Here is a 16,737-nt window from a genome sequence, read left to right as displayed (position 1 = left end):
CACGGCAGGAAAGAACAGGCACAAAGTCACAAAAGGGAACTGTTACACACTGTGAGCTTGCAAACTGAAATTTCAAACATATTCAAAATGACAAAGCTAAGAAAAGAAAATACAATCATGGAAATGCCGGCGGGGGGGGGGGGGGTGACTTCAAAATAGAAATGTTCCATAGCCTCAAAAAATAAATAATATCTGTAATGTAAGAAAAAATATGAAAATAAAGCAATCAAATATGAATAAAAATACAAAAAGGATACAATTGGGATTCTGAAAATTATAATTAGATAAAAAAAATAAATTTTTAAAATACATAAATGATCTACTTGATATAGTCAAAATCAATATTTATTTTAGAAAAGACACGATGTATTCATCAAAAATAAAGTCAAGAGAAATAAAGCAATAAAATATAAAGAACAAGGTAAGATATATTAGTAATGACTATTAAAATAGCTCATCAAATTTCTTTAGAAAAGCTATGTAGTAAAAAACAGAAATTAAAGTCAAACTTCTCAACCAGTGGGAGAAAAGAAACTAAAAAAAATCTATATGACAAAATCATAACAAAGAATGAAGAGAGTATAAGAAAATGATCTGGTAAATAATTTTAATTAAGTTCAAATAAATTGATAATAAAAACAAATATAGTGGATTAAATTTTTGGAGTAAAAGACCATCAAATCAAGCTTATTACTCATGAAAATAATAATAATGAAACTTGAAATGAGGAGTTTGAAGATACACTAGGTCAACATTTTAACTCTAGGCTAATTAATACCTGTCATTTTCATGGTGTTGACATCCACTGCAAGTAGTATTATAAAAACAGTGTTAGGTGAAAATTGCAACAGCAATCATTGACTTTCTCACGCTGTGTGAGACAGAGAGACACTAGCTAAACTGGTGATAACAAGTTTTATCCAGTAACTGCAGGGACAGAATAGAGCTCTACCACTCCACTTGGGACAGAGGTAAAGTGGAGAGTGTCAAAGGAGGAAGACAAGTGTGTGCACACATTGAAGTCAGAGAAATGAAACAGTGCAAAGGGTTGGTGAGTGCAGCTGTAGCCAGGCTGGAAGTGGACGCCAGCTATTAAATTATCACAATGAGGGTCCCATTTGTCCATGGAAACTGGGAGATAGGGTTTATCCTTCTTGACACCTGCAATTGTATGGGATGCCCAGGCCCTTACAAGAGACTCCTGAGAATGCAAGGCCTGGATATTTACAACTGTGACCCTGCTTTAATAAATGTGTTAAGAAAGGGTGCCTGATCAGGCACTCTGAGATGTGATGGAACCATGCTGAGGATGCTACCTTTTGCTGCTTAATGTCCTGCTTTGGGGATAGTCTCTTAGTGCAAGCATTTGCATGGAGTAGTCCTGGGCAGAGAGTTTTGCCATCATCGTGTACAACCTCTGGAAACACACACACACACACACACACACACACACACACACACACACACACACACACACACATTTTTCCACCTATGTGGCCTCAACCAGTATTGCATATGAAAGATCTTTGTGATTCAGTACCATTAATTTCATTCAATCTCAAACCTTGAATATATGCCTTTTTAATAGTGTGACAAAATGGTAAACGTGAACAAAGCACTTTCTGCACATATTGAAGCATTTGAGTTGTCTGGAGAAAAAGCTATTGTTCAGGTGTTTAGATCGTGACATGAACTACTACACTTCCCATGACAAACCATTTATACTTGAAAGAATGAGTAGCAGACAAACTCTAGTTATCAATGTTTGGGTTTGGGTGTACATTTTTCTGAGAAATAAATGTAGTGAGTCTGACATGTCAAGGAAAACACTGACAACTAACAATATCTATTGCCAGGGATGAAATTCAAGCTTTCAAGTGAAAATTAGAAAATTAGAATTTTGTAAAATTGGTATTCATCACTGTGAGCTTGAAAGCTTTGCAATATTTTAAAGCTGTTCTAAGAAGATCATGGTTATATTAATAAATGTGATTTTTGGCACTATATCATGAACTTTTTCAACTTGAAAGATCGGCATAATTCAGTGAACCAGTATTTTTTTTCCAAATGCTGAGTGTTACAAAATCAAACAGAAGTAAAAGTGCCAGACCAGTTGGAGACCAGTGCAGAAAACCACAACCAGCCACAGTGCAGAGATGTGGGGCCAAGTCCCAACAGACACACATGATCTGCAGCACAGTTCCTACACTTGAGGCTCAGATATCATTGTGGGGCAAAAAGACTGTGAGGGTCGGAGAAACAGGAAGTTTGCTGTGATATTGTATCTCCTAGAAACCAGAGAAGCTACACCCGTGAAGTCCCATCAATGTGGATGCCATGACCTGAACAGAGACAGCACCAATAGACATGCTAATGTGGAATGGGTAAAACTCACACAAGGCTTCAGCCCTAGACAAAGAACTAGAAGCAGCTATGGAATGCTGAGACTGAGAAAGATAGTCTTCTCCAGAGAGGATCACATTAAATGTATATGCAATACCAAATGTTCAGCTCTAAAGACATATACATACAAGTAACATTATCCAGTTTGAGCAGGTCATAGTTGGTCATATTTGTGTAGTTAGGGAAACACACACACACACACACACACACACACACACACACACACACGATAACAGGTAAAGAGAAAGGACTGTGAGTTTGATAGACGGCAAGAGAAAGTTACATGGGAGGAGTTGAGGGAAGGAAAGGGAAGGGAATATGGTATAATTATATTATAGTCTCAGAATATTTTTAAAACTATGTTTTAAAGGGGAGGTTCATAATAAACAAGGAGCTTCAGCATAAAAGAGCAACACAAAGAGTTTATTGACTTGATTTCATACTTACCTTGCAACTAGTTATCCATTGAATAATAGCATTGTGTTTCATTATTCATGTGACTCAATATATCCTTGAAATTCCTAGTCAGTATAAAAAAATGATGAAAAGAAATTACATATTAGCTAGACAAAAATTAATACACAACTGCTATGATTTGCTAATCATATGATTATTTACATAGAAAATTCAAGGGGATGGGAAGGTTCCTTAGTGGGTAAAATGCCTGCAGAATGAGCAAGACAATCTGAGTTCAGATCCCCAGTACTCACACAGAAAAGCAGACACAGTAACTCTCAGCTATACCTACAATGCAGGGAGACAGAGTAGCAAACACTGGGCATACTTGGAGTTCATTGACCAGCTTAGAAAACCAATGAGTTCAGTGGGAGATCCTGACTCAAAGGCCAGGGTGGAGAGCAACAGAAAAAGTCACCTGATGCCAACCTCTGGCCCCCACATAAGCAGGTACATACACATGCATTCATAGTCACATGCTCATGTGCACACATCGGCACAAACATACACAGATACCAGATACACAGATACTACACACACACACACACACACACAAACACACACACACACACACACACACACACACACACCAAACAAAAGAAAACTTAGAAATTGAAAATTCAAGAAAATATCAAGCTACAAAATCTTATGGTAACATTCAACAATAAGGTCAACACACAAAACTCAGTGGATCCCATATGTACAGCTACAAATGGACAAAGCCTGCAACAGAAATAAAAGTTCTCAGTCATAATAGCAACTGAAAATACATGGTACCTAGGCATAGTGCTAATATGTCTTAAATAATATCCATCAAGGATACCACCAAGCCTGACAACCTGAGCTCAATACTCAGGGCCCACATAATACAGAAAAAGAACCTAATCCTCCAAGCTGTCCTCTGACATGGGTGTGTAGTGTGTGTGTGTGTGTGTGTGTGTGTGTGTGTGTGTGTGTAGTGTGTGTGTGTACATGCACATGTGAACACAAATTGCACACACATACACACATACATAATAAATAAGTAAATAAAATACTTAAAAGATTCTAAGCATATGAGAAATATACAAAGAGCAGAAAGAAGAGTACTTTCTATAAAACTTGATAAGGTTCTTACAGAAGTCTCCTCAAAATATTATCAAATTCAAGTTGAGCTTAAGTCCACTACAGAAAAATGTCTAAAATTTTAAGACACCATCTATAGTGATGAAAAAATAAAAGATATCTTAATAAAAATATGACAAAAGAACTATGTAAATGTTATAAAGGAAAACATTTTTAATGTATATGTTTTTTATATGCAAAGGAGAACTTGATATCATAAAGTGTCCCCAAAACTAACAGAAATGTAATGAAATCCTGATGAAAATGTGGCTATAATAATTTAGGAAACCTGATGCTAATCAAGCCCTTTCATAAGAACTTAATTTTATATATGTTTTTTTAACTTGGTATGTGTATGTGCTTGTGTACCATAGATGTTCATATACATGTGTAGGAATGCATGTGCATGTAGGTGCATGTGCAAACCAGAGGCTGACACAATCTCTTTCCTCAACTGCTTCTTCAAGAAAGCTTTCTTTTTGTGCAGAGTCTCTCACTGAGCCTGACCCTTGCCATTTTAGCTGGACTGCCTGGACAGAGAGCCTTGAAGATTCTTCTGTGTTCACTACCCAACACTGGAGTCACAGGCATGGACCAGGGTGCCTGGCTTTTACGTGGGTTCAGACATCCAATATCAGGTCTTTATGCTTATGCAGAAAGCATTTCACTGACTGAGCCAACTCCCTGGCTATCTAAGAACTTTAACTACCACCTGTAATACTCATAACAAGTACCTCTATAAGGAAAGTGCAACCCTATTTTATTCAGAGAAAACAGAAAATACTCCGGGCCAGGCAAATAGTAGTAATTAAAAAAAAACCTTCCCCAATTTTCCTCCATTGCCTATGCCTTTATCACTATACCATACTATTAAAAGTGTGAAATTAGATGGATTCCATGACCTTCCACCTCACTAAGCTGTTTGTTCAAGGGCAGATTGTGACTTCAGAAGAAATGGTCAAGGACAAGAAGGAACTATGCCACTCATAGGCATTGGTGCAGTGGTGGTTTCTAAACACACTTTGAAATCATCCTTCATTGTCTCAAGAAATCTCCATGCCTTGACCACTCATCTTCCAGAAAGTGGTGCCCTTGAGATGTCCTCTGTTCTTAAAATCTTGTTTTTGCAACCCTGTTGACCTCATAGAGATGGAGTATGTCATATATTGATATGGTAATATTTTATTGGTACTAAAATGTGATTTGTATGTTAATAAATAAAGTTGTCTGGGGGTCAGAGCTAATAGCAAGCCATCGCAGAAGCTGGGTGGTGGTGGCGCATGCCTTTAATCCCAGCACTTGGTAGGCAGAACTAGGCAGATCTCTGTGTATTCAAGGATACAGCCAGCATTGGAGACACACGCCTTTAATCTCAATACCAACCATAGAAGACCCGGAGGTCTGTACAGACAGGCAGTGATGAGGCAGTCATGTGGTTGGGTTTATAACCAATGAGAAGGCAGAACAGGAAGTCTTTATAAAGACAAACACACAGGAAGTAGCTCTCTTTCAGAGAGGTAGGACCACGGCAAGAGGAAGGGTAAGGTTTTTAGCTCTTAGCTCTGACCTCTTGGCTTTCTTCTTTGCATTGGTTCTGTGTTTCTTATTGAATAAGACAGTTACTCCTACATATTGATGATATGTCCAGTAGGTGGGATGAAGAATGTTCAAGATGAGGAAATGGTAGTGTTTTTGTCAGGTGTAAGGGACATGTCTCTGAACTTGGAACTGGACAATGTTGGTGGTGCTCTGTCTGGGAATGATAAACAGGTTAAGGAGCTAATAATGAGAAGAATACAGGAAACACTGTGGATGACTCATGTTGGAAAGAAGCTGTTGTATCCCATAATAGATACTTCTTCTTACACCACTAATAGAAAGGGTCTACTTGGCTCCATGATCCATAAGCAAGTTGGCCTGAAAGCCCCTGGAAACATTCCTTAATGGGAATCTATGCATAGAGGGAGTCTATGCAGGCTGATATCAAAGACATGGACAGCTGGTTACTGATTGATTGTGGTCAATGTGAGGTGATTATTGGTGGCAGATGGACTGAGAAAACATCAATCACTACTGACATGATCATTAACCAGAAACATCTGAGTGATGGAGCTGACTAAAAGGAGATGTGCTGGATCAATGTTGTTATTGGCCAAAGTGATCTACCATGACCCAGTTGGTGAAGTGACTGCATGCCATGGAGGACACCACTGTGATGCCAGCTATGGATTCCGGAGCTGCTCTTCTGTTCCTCAATCCTTAGGGTGGCTGTTCTATGGAGACAAAAGAAGCAGTGGCAAGCATGCTTTGGTCATCTGTGAGTATGTCTACAAATAGACGGATGCTTGCCTGAAGTCTCTGTTGCTCTGGAACCCCCTAGAGGAGAAGCCTACCTTAGTCGATGTGTTCTGTTTGAGAGAATGACCAAAGGGAATGTTCCTTTTGGTATTGACTCCTTAACAACTTGTCAGTTATAGAAACACAGACTGGTAATGAGCTTATTTTCATTCCAACAAATGTCATTATCATCACTGATGGGCAGATTATAGAAACAGATTTATTTTATCGAGGCATCTGCCTTGCCATTGGTATTGGCTTGACTATGTCTACTATCAGTTTTGCTGCTAAAATCAGGGTTATGTGGTAGTGATAAGCATCATGAAGCTACAGTTTGGTTCTGGTCTTGATGCTGCCACTAATCAAATCTTGAGTTGTGGTGTGTGCCTTAACAGTAGATTTCCAATGCTGTTGAAAACGACGTAACTGATATCTATGTAAGATAGAAGTATCTTGGTAGGATCACAAAGTTAAGTCCATTTTCTTGTCTCCTCTATCGGCCAAAACCAAGCCCCATAGGGCAAAATAGTGGACTTGAGGTCTCAGAAGAGTTGAATGAAAATCTGAAAGAAACCGTAACAAACTTCTTGGATGCATGTGAAACACGAAACCCTATGCAATCACATCAAACACTAGCTTGGCTTTATTATTTCTGCTCTAGTAAAACTGGTTCCTTTGTAAAAGAATTACTCCCATACTCCTGACATACAAAAACAGTGTTATAAATAAAAGGTCCATATTGAATGGATAGAATCAGAGAGAATGGCAAATGATTCTGAGGAAGAATAACGTGGGCTTTGGAGAGGTGTCATCAGCTGGTGTGGTATTGATACATAAATCATTAAATATGCCAATGAAGTCAGCTGAAGAACTTCTAAAGAACATTTGATTTATGGGATATAACATTTTAGATCAATGCTAAGTGAATGGCATATTAAATATTACTGGCAGAATTGATGTAAGAACTCTGCTTAGTTTTTGGTCAACTTGACATAAATTAGGGTCCTCCGAGCAGAGGGAATCTCAATTGAGAAAATTCTTCCATCAGAATAGACTGTGCATGTGTGCACACGTGTGCATACACACACACACACACACACACACACACACACACACACACACATACACACACACACGATCTGTATCCAGGGAAATGTAAATTTCAGCAGTAATAAATATATCAGAAGGAAGGTGGTATATTTAAGGTAGAGCTTACTACACCTATCTCTTCAGAGCTTAGCAGGGACACTCTCAGTGACGTCACCTTGGTGATTTAAAATTGTGTATAGTGGGAAGGGTGGTGCCTTGAAATTGGCCGTGATGGGTAATTTACACCACAGAAATAGGCACCTCGCTACAAATCAAGGTCTTCTTTAGTCTGTTTATGAACAAACCCTGAATTTAATTCAAATACAAGAAAGTATATGCCTACCACATTCAAATAAGAGATTTTAAAATTGTAACAGTGGGAAATGTGAGATGATTCAGTGGGTAAAGTGCTTTCCACACAAGCATGAGGACCAAAGTTCAGATCCCCAGAACTCACATCAAAGTCAGACGCCGTGGCATGTACCTATCAGCCTGGCACTTGAAAATGGAGAAAGGAGGATCCTGGTGAGCTCTCTGGCAGGACAATCTAGCCAAAATGAAAAGCTTCAAGTTTGCTAAGATACCCTGCCAAAAACAAATAACTAAAACATAAATAAATAAATCAATAATAAATAAGTAAATAAGCAAACAAAGTGGAGAAACAACCAGGGATATGCATTGGCATCAACCTCTGACCTCCAAAAGCAAGTGTATGCATGTATACACACATCCATGTGAACATACATGCATATACCCCCCCACACACACACACATACATACTCACACACACACACACACACACACACACACACACACACACACACCATGCATGCAAATTTAAATTATCTGAAAACAAAAGCATAACAATGTATGGTGAGCAAGACATGATGCAATAAGAATTCTCAGTCTTCTGGTAGTATCACAAAATAATACTAAGCAGATAATTTGGCAGTATCTATCAAATTAAAGGTATCGTTTGTCCTGGGACAGCAATTCCACACCATATAGAGAACCTTTCACCTATATGTACTAGAAGTCATATATAAGTATGTAGCAACCAGGAACAACGTAAATATCCCTAAGAGAAGAATATGGGGTGATGAGAAAGGATAATTGTGGGGAGAATAAAAGAAGGAAGAATGGATAATCAAAAGAGCTATATTTACATGATGGAATATTATATAGCAGTGAAACTTACCTAGACCAATGAATATGATAAAGTAGATAAACCTCATTAATATATTGAGAAAAGCAAGTTGTAATACAGTTTATAAAATATAATATAATTAAGATATAACATTACATGGAAAATAATATTTTATGCATGTAAATTATAGAAATACACATACATAGTGTCTATATGCATGAATATACGTACACATCCTTTTTTTGAAGTTTATGAACAATTTTATTAAGAGTCTAAGAGAAATCTTCAGGACACACAAGCTGTAAATCCTGGCAGCTGCCCAGAGGAAAATGAAAAGAAAGGAAAAGGTCATGCTGTTTGAGTTAAGCCAGCCTGGAGGTCAGCCACAACTGCCAGGCAGCCACTTGGTAGGGTGGGGAGTTTTAGAAAAAGAATAAGGAAACCCAAAGTACCAGGGAATCCCAAAGTCTTAGGGAAAGCATTCTCAGAAAAGAGATAGAAAGAACAAAAGGAAAGTTATACTTTTCAGGGTAAGTCATAGAAACAGGCAGACATAAAGATGTATATCTGTGGTGCTATAAGACTGCTTGGGGAACAGGCATTCGGGAGATGATAAGTACTTCTCTCATTAAAGAAATAATTATTTATTGCCGGGCGGTGGTGGCGCACGCCTTTAATCCCAGCACTCGGGAGGCAGAGGCAGGCGGATCTCTGTGAGTTCGAGGCCAGCCTGGTCTCCATAGCGAGTTCCAGGAAAGGCACAAAGCTACACAGAGAAACCCTGTCTTGAAAAACAAAAAAAAAAACAAAAAACAAAAAACAAAAAAAAAAGATAATTATTCTATCTAACTCTTTAACATAACTTACATAAACTTGCCTTCCTAAGAATGGTCGCACCTTTTTGAGGTGTGGCCCCTTAGTCCAGTCATTGACCCCACCCAACTGAACTGTTACATATTCATCCAGGTCAGAGATTTCATTTTTTTTTTACCACAAGTTTTCCCATAATAAACCTTTAATGCTGCTATGGTATTTCAGACTCTGAAGAGTAACCATAAAATCATTTAGGAGATGGACTGAACTTGGGAAATAGACATAACACTGTCATCATAAAAAAAAAAAAGAAAAAATCTAAAGACTCCCTGCCAAAGCTATCCACTAGGAGAGATTATTAATGCCTGTGCTGGAGTTCTAGTTCCCACCATAAGGTATAGCACAGCCTCCAAGCAAGGCATTCATTTAGGAGACCACAGCTCCCTTCTGGCTTCCTGGTCAGAGAACCAAGGACATTTCTGAACTGCTGCAGTCTGGGCTTCTGCCCTGATCTTCTTGTTCAATTTCATCTCCTGTTCTCATCATTCATCCCGCTGAAGAGGCAACTCTAGCCAACGTTAAAGCCATTGGCCAATGACGAATCTGGCTTCTCCAAGATGAATAGGGATGTCTGTTGCAACAGTTTGAGTACCCCTTCAGAGAACCTATCTAAAAGACCCCAACAAATGCATCAGTAGTTCAGTTCATATAATGGTCAGGTGTAGGAAGGCAAACAAATCCTTGGCTGGTGCTTGGATAGAGAGTACACATAATTTTTTTCATTAGACCAAGAGCTGATGATATCAGGTGTAGGGAAATAATACCTAATCTCAAATAAGCAATCACAATCCGCTTGATGTTCAGTTTGGTAATCCTTGATGAAAATACAGAAGCATCTATCTGTGACCCATCAATCTGACTGCTAAATGTATTACCTTAAGAAAAAACGTGTGCGCACACACAAAAGACAAGCTTAATAATTTCAGCTGTGATATTAGCCTATATCACTTTACTCTCACAGAGGATGTTATTGAATAACAAATCTAGTTCTATGTAGGTTTACATAGATGTGCCATCACAAAGTGCTATATTAAAAGAAGTTATAGGTGGCATGAGGGTGACATGCCATTTACTTTGTTCATTCAGAGCAACAAAATATCATATTATTGATGGATGAATACATACAAGGTGGCAATATTAAAATACGGACTAAATGTAAATCAAATTAAAAGTAGTGTTTTCCTTTGGGGTGGAGGAGAGTGAATGATTTAAAGAAGAGCAACTAAATTATATGCAATGATTTATTCCTTTGAGGGAAGAGCTCTGAAGGAAATATGATACTATGTTAACATTTGTTAAACTTGGGTGGCAAGTACATGGGTTTTTATACCACTATCTTTTGTCTGTACTCTTAATAAGTGTATCTTCCCTTTTTAAGAAAAGCTATATATTCTCATTCACTTCTTGAACATGTTCAGAAGAAAAGGGGAAAAATACCTCACTAATCTGGAATCAAACATATTAGTTATAGCCCAACCTTTTCTGTGTACAGATATCCTAGGTTTTGAGTTAGGCTATAGTGATTAACCTCGGGAAGCAAGCACTAACTAAATGAATGCCCTGAGTTCAAGAATATGCAATACCGAGATCTTCTGTTAGTTTGCAAAGATTATCAAGGAATGCAGCAGGACGCAGCAGAAATCTCCTTCACAGATCCAGAGGCAGGAAGCAAAATCCAAGGCTGTTTCCTTTGGAAAGCAGAGGGAAGAATGCAGTCCAGATCTCTCCACTTCATTTCTAATTGACTCTTCTCTGTGTTTCTTAGCATCACCATACCTGGATGCATGGCTCTGTCCAAATTTTCCCTTCTAATAATTACACCCATGGTGTTCATTTAAGGCTTGGTCTAACTACCTATTTGAATAACAAAGGCTTCATCTCCATATATGATAGCATTTGGAGGTAGTAGGCATTAGGATTTCAATTTTGAGGGAGCACAATTCAATCCATAATCTAATCCCTACAGAATACAGTCAGTAATGAAAATATAAAGAAATGAAATCTTGCCTTTAAGAAAGGTAAGGCCACTCTCAACTAAATATCTTAATTTATTGGAACTGATGAATTGTTTAGAAGTCAAGAGGGGAGGTGTGAGGATTGGCAGAATGAGGTTATGGACTTCAGTTCCTTCCTTTTCAAAGACAATGTGACACTGGCTTGTGTGTGTCCTGTGGCTAAAATAAGATGAGGCCTGCCAGCTTCTCACCTGTCACTCGGCATCCATTTTGCTCAGATGGCTAACAGGGGATGCCAGGGACGTGGAGATCCTGCACTCAAGTCCCACCTGAACTAATTAGCTTCGTTCAGCTCGCCAAGCAGTCAGTCCTAAGCAGTTGCCTGCTGACCCAGAGAAAAACCGGGGCCAATCAGAAGCCAGGCGCTGCCTGCTTTCAAGGCATGACTTCTCCTCTGCTTCCCAAAATTTGTAACCGGAGAGTGAGAGTCAAAGGGAGACTAACTTTATCCCAGTTCAAAGGACCCCCTTGTGCTATTCCAGACTTCCATAATCAGATGATTAATACAATGCTGAAAAGGAAGTCCAATTATGGAAAACATCAACAAAACAAGGAAAGGTGGCTGTAAATTCAGATAAAAGACATGGAGATGGCTCAGCCTGGGCTAACCACTGTCTGTCGTCATGTGATTTTATTTTTCCCCCAGCTAGTTAAATATATTCAATTAAAATGGTTTAATTGTTGCTTACAAATAATCTACCTTCACTTACAAATCTTCCTAGCATCTCTTCTATAAACATCAGTCTGTAGATAAAGAGATTCACAGACCCTGTAAAACTATTTCTGTTTTTTCTCTCTTCCTTTGCCTCAATCACAATTGTCATTCACAATGAGACAGAGGAAAAAGCAGAAAAATTCTCCAACTTTCTCAGGAAAGCATCCTGAGTTCACAAGTTTTCCCCCTGCTATAGTGAGGTCCCAGATCCCTCTTGCCTCGGCAGCCCTTGAGCCTTTGGACTCTGTGGGTTGTACTTTGAGGAAATCATCCAGAAAGACAACACAGAAGACTCCAATCCACAGGCATGATCTTCAGAAACCCAATCTTCAGAATCATCACCTGTAGCTAGAGTTTTCCTGCCTTGCCCACAGTCAGGACAAATCTCTGTCACCCGCCAGTCCCACAGCCGCTCAGACCCAACCAAGTAAACACAGAGACTTATATTGCTTACAAACTGTATGGCCGTGGCAGGCTTCTTGTTAACTCTTCTTGCAGCTTAAATTAATCCATTTCCATAAGTCTATACCTTGCCACGTGGCTGGTGGCTTGCTGGCGTCTTCACATGCTGCTGGTCATGGTGGCGGCTGCAGCCAGTCCTTCTGCCTTCCTGTCCTTTTATTTCTCCTCTCTGTTAGTCCCGCCTATCCTTCCTGCCTAGCCACAGCCGATCAGGTTTTATTTATTGATCAATCAGAACAACTTGACATACAGACCATCCCCCAGCACAGCCAAGTGCAGACCATCTCAGACACCTGCACTCAGGCCCATGGTCCTAATCATCCTCTATGCGGACCTGCTGGGTAATGCCACAAAGAACCCAAGAAGGGCTCCCACAGGACACACAGAACATCCCACAGCAATCACCTCTTTAATTTCATGAATGAGGACAAGGAAACTTAGGGGCAAGGACCTCTTTTGGTTTCAAGTAACAGCATCCAATTCAACCCAAGAGTCAGAAGACATTTTGGCTCCCATCATTTTAGTACGGGTGCCTGCCAAAGGTACAACTCAAAATCAGTCATCTGCACCCCACCATCTCTCAGTGTGTTCCTTCAGGTAACTGATACACAGCCCAAAACGAACTTTCAAATTGCAATCTTCTACATTCTTATGACCAAAAAACTATAAAACATAGCTTATCTAGAATATTGAGCATGAAATACAGGATTCATGGTGACATACCCATGCCTGAACTATTCTATGTGTCTCAGAAGATGCCTGGCCTTATGTGCTATATGATGCCAGACACTCATACCCCACAAAATAGTAGGCCTTCGTGTACTAAGAGATGCTAGGCCCTCCTGCACCAAGACTGGTCCACGTACCCCACAGAGAATAAGAGAGGGATTAATTTCCAGAACAACCATACAGGAATGAAATAGAGTTAGGCAGCTTCTCCAAGGATAACTGAAGAATGGTTATACAAAGATAAATGGGAGACAAAAGCAATAGCTCGTGCTGGGCATAGTGATGCAAGCCCTCATTCCCGCACATGGGAGGCAGAGGCAGGCAGATCTCTGTGAGGTCGAGGCCAGCCTGGATTACAAAGCGAGTTCTAGGACAACCAGGGCTGTTACACAAATAAGGCCTGTCTCTGGGGGGGGGGGGAAGCAATAGCTAGGCATGATGGCTCAGACCTGTAATTCTCACACTCAGGAAGCTGAGGGAGACAGATTGCATGTTCAGTGCTGTCTGGCCTACAGAGTGAAATCTTTTTTCAAAAACAATAAAACAACACAACACAGGAGGACAGGAGGAGTGCTACAGAGACAGCTCAGTCAGTAAAGAACTCATTTGCCTCAAAGGCATAAAGACCCGACTTCTATGCCCAGTGCCCACATAAACTTCTAGTCCTAACTCCAAGGAGGCTGAGAAAGCTTGATCCCTGGGGTTTCTCTGCTAGTTAGGCTTGCCTAATTAATGAACTGCCAGCCAATGAGAGACCCTGTCACCAAGGAGGTAGAGAGTGTTCTTGAGAATTGTACCTGAGATCACCCTATCTCAACAAACACACACAAGCACGTCTGCACATGAACCCACTAAAATACACACACACACACACACACACACACACACACACACACACACACACACACACACACACTTTTTAAGAAAGCAATAGATATCCATGATTGAAGGTCCAGACTCTCAGCTCAGACACTTTTAGTAACAAAGAAAGAACTCTTAGTAACAGAGAAAGTAGATCGGAAGGCATGGCAACTTCAGTACAAATTCAAATTCAGCATTATAGCTGGGAAAATAAATTAAAAATCCATTTTCCACTGCTATTGGGTCAACACTGCATTTTCATGTCGACACATAATTATGACCAGGCACAGTTAGCATTTGAGAGAGGTTCTGAGGGTATTGGAAAACAGTAAATGAAGACGGACATTGAGAGGCTGTTTAACTCATCCCTAGCTGCTGATTAAAAAAAAAAAATCACACCTAAGCCTTCAATTTCAGAATCCCTACAGGAACGAGGTGCTATAATAATCATTCCATTATAATTAAATTACTGAGGAAAATGATATACTCTGCCTTTTCTGGCGCTCTCCATGCAAGGGAACAATTCCTTCTGTACACGTAATTCATTAATTTGTTGTAACAATTAGTTTCAGTGCTCTGGTGAGGCATGTTAATCTCTCACCAGGATAAAACTGCACACTTAGATCAAAATTGTGCTCTTGAAGGGAGGTGCGAAATTCCCAACCTGATAATGACTTGGGGATCAAAATATACTCCCTAGCCTCGAGAACTCTTCACGTGGAGTTCAAAACATGACGGGAGGAACGATGACCTCACCAAAGGTATCTGTCTACTGCCACAATAGAGAGCTCACCTGTTTGAAACTTGGCCTGGCTGGATTCCCTGGATAGCAGTAAAGTTAGCTAGCAGAAACCAGCATCTTTGTTCCCATGGGGAAACTCCTCTATTGCAATTAATGACAGTATCATGCCATACCTAATGTAAATGAATTCTCTGTGTTTCTCCAAATGGCCCAGTGCCATTAGTTTAAGTTTCAAAGGTAGACAGTTTGAGTTTTTTTTTTTTTAATGCATTATCTAGAAGACAGAAACAGCATTTCCCTGCAGAGGATTTCAGGGTTTTTAAAAAACGAGAATTAAATAAATAAGAGCTTGTCACATGTACAGCCTGGGACTTTGCTTGCTGCCTTTAGCAGGGTCAGATGATCAAGTTTCATTATTTGATACATTTGCAGGCTTGCAATAGAGTCATAAGGAATTGATGGGAGCAGCAAATTCATTTTAAAACACGTTTGTCGCCTCATCGGGTATTCATCTGAGCAGAATCGACAGTGTAACTGGATCTCGTTGGCCCTGTGCGACATGTTTTTCCAAATGGAATGGTAATAAGTACAGAGACGTAGCAGTTAAAGCCTTCCAGTCTCCACAAGGCACCCGGCTATCCCAAGTAAGAAATTGCTTTCATTCTCAAGAAGTTGCTCATCAGAGGACCAATGCCCAGCTGTTTTAAGGCTTATAAAGAGAGACCCAGAGGTGCCATAATCCTTTTGGTTTTCAACAAAAGACATTAGGAAGAAACTATCATGAGAGATTTTGTTTCTGATGGGGAAAAAAATAATACATTGAGCATTTTAAGAGTATTCTAGTATGTGGTCTTAGAACTACTAAGCCAGATAAAATAGAGAAATAATATGAAATGAAAAAGATAAAATTAAAATTAAAAGATAATATTATTAATATTAAACTATTCCACTTTCCCAAAGTCTTGTAAGTAATGTATAGGATACATGTGCCGATCTGTAATCTGTCTCAACTTCAAGTCATAGATGAAGAGTTTATATGCTGTGAATTCTTATAGAATAGAAGATTGTCTATTTAATCAGTGGTGCCATAACTCCAAAATCAGTCACCTCAATATATAAAGTTTGATTTTCCAAATACATACTGATATCCATTTAGAAAATACAAAGACACAAATAGTACAATTATATGTCAAAGTGTTTCCTACTACAAAGATTCCCTAGTTTTCTGTCTTATCATCACTGGAATTCCAAGACTTGCACTGGAATGACATCACAACAATGCTATGTTGAAGGGCACAGCTTGTATACGCCACTTAAAAGCCATAATTCCTGAATGTGTCCCATAGTCTATACCTCTAGATCTCACGCTGGCCTGAAGGTTAGAATCCTCTGGCGATCTTGTCAAATACTCAGTGCCCTAGTCTGCTCACACAGAAGACTTTCCTAGGCACATCATTGCTCTAAAGTTCATCCCGTGTTTACTGAGAACCTCTGGTGGTAAGACCCAGGAGTGGTCTTACAGGAACAGCCTCAGCATCCTCTGAGAGTGCTTGTGAGATGTGCAAATCGGGTCCTGTGGATAGTCACCCTGGGTTGGGGGTACTATTTACAAGTCCAACCCTAGAAAAGGAAGACAAAGACTAAAGGCCTCTGGCCTCAAGATCATATTTATACTAAATGCACAAAAATGTCCCAAAAGTTACATAACCAATACATCACTGTTTACTTTTGGGTTTCTCAGACATCTGATGTCTATTATTAGCTGACTCATGATCCTGTGGATAGCCTATGCCAGCCATGTTTT

The sequence above is a fragment of the Peromyscus maniculatus genome, chromosome 13, assembly GCF_049852395.1.
Source record: "Peromyscus maniculatus bairdii isolate BWxNUB_F1_BW_parent chromosome 13, HU_Pman_BW_mat_3.1, whole genome shotgun sequence".
Taxonomy (NCBI): domain Eukaryota; kingdom Metazoa; phylum Chordata; class Mammalia; order Rodentia; family Cricetidae; genus Peromyscus; species Peromyscus maniculatus.
The sequence above is the reverse complement of the archived record's forward strand: the minus strand, read 5'-3'. Positions refer to the sequence as shown.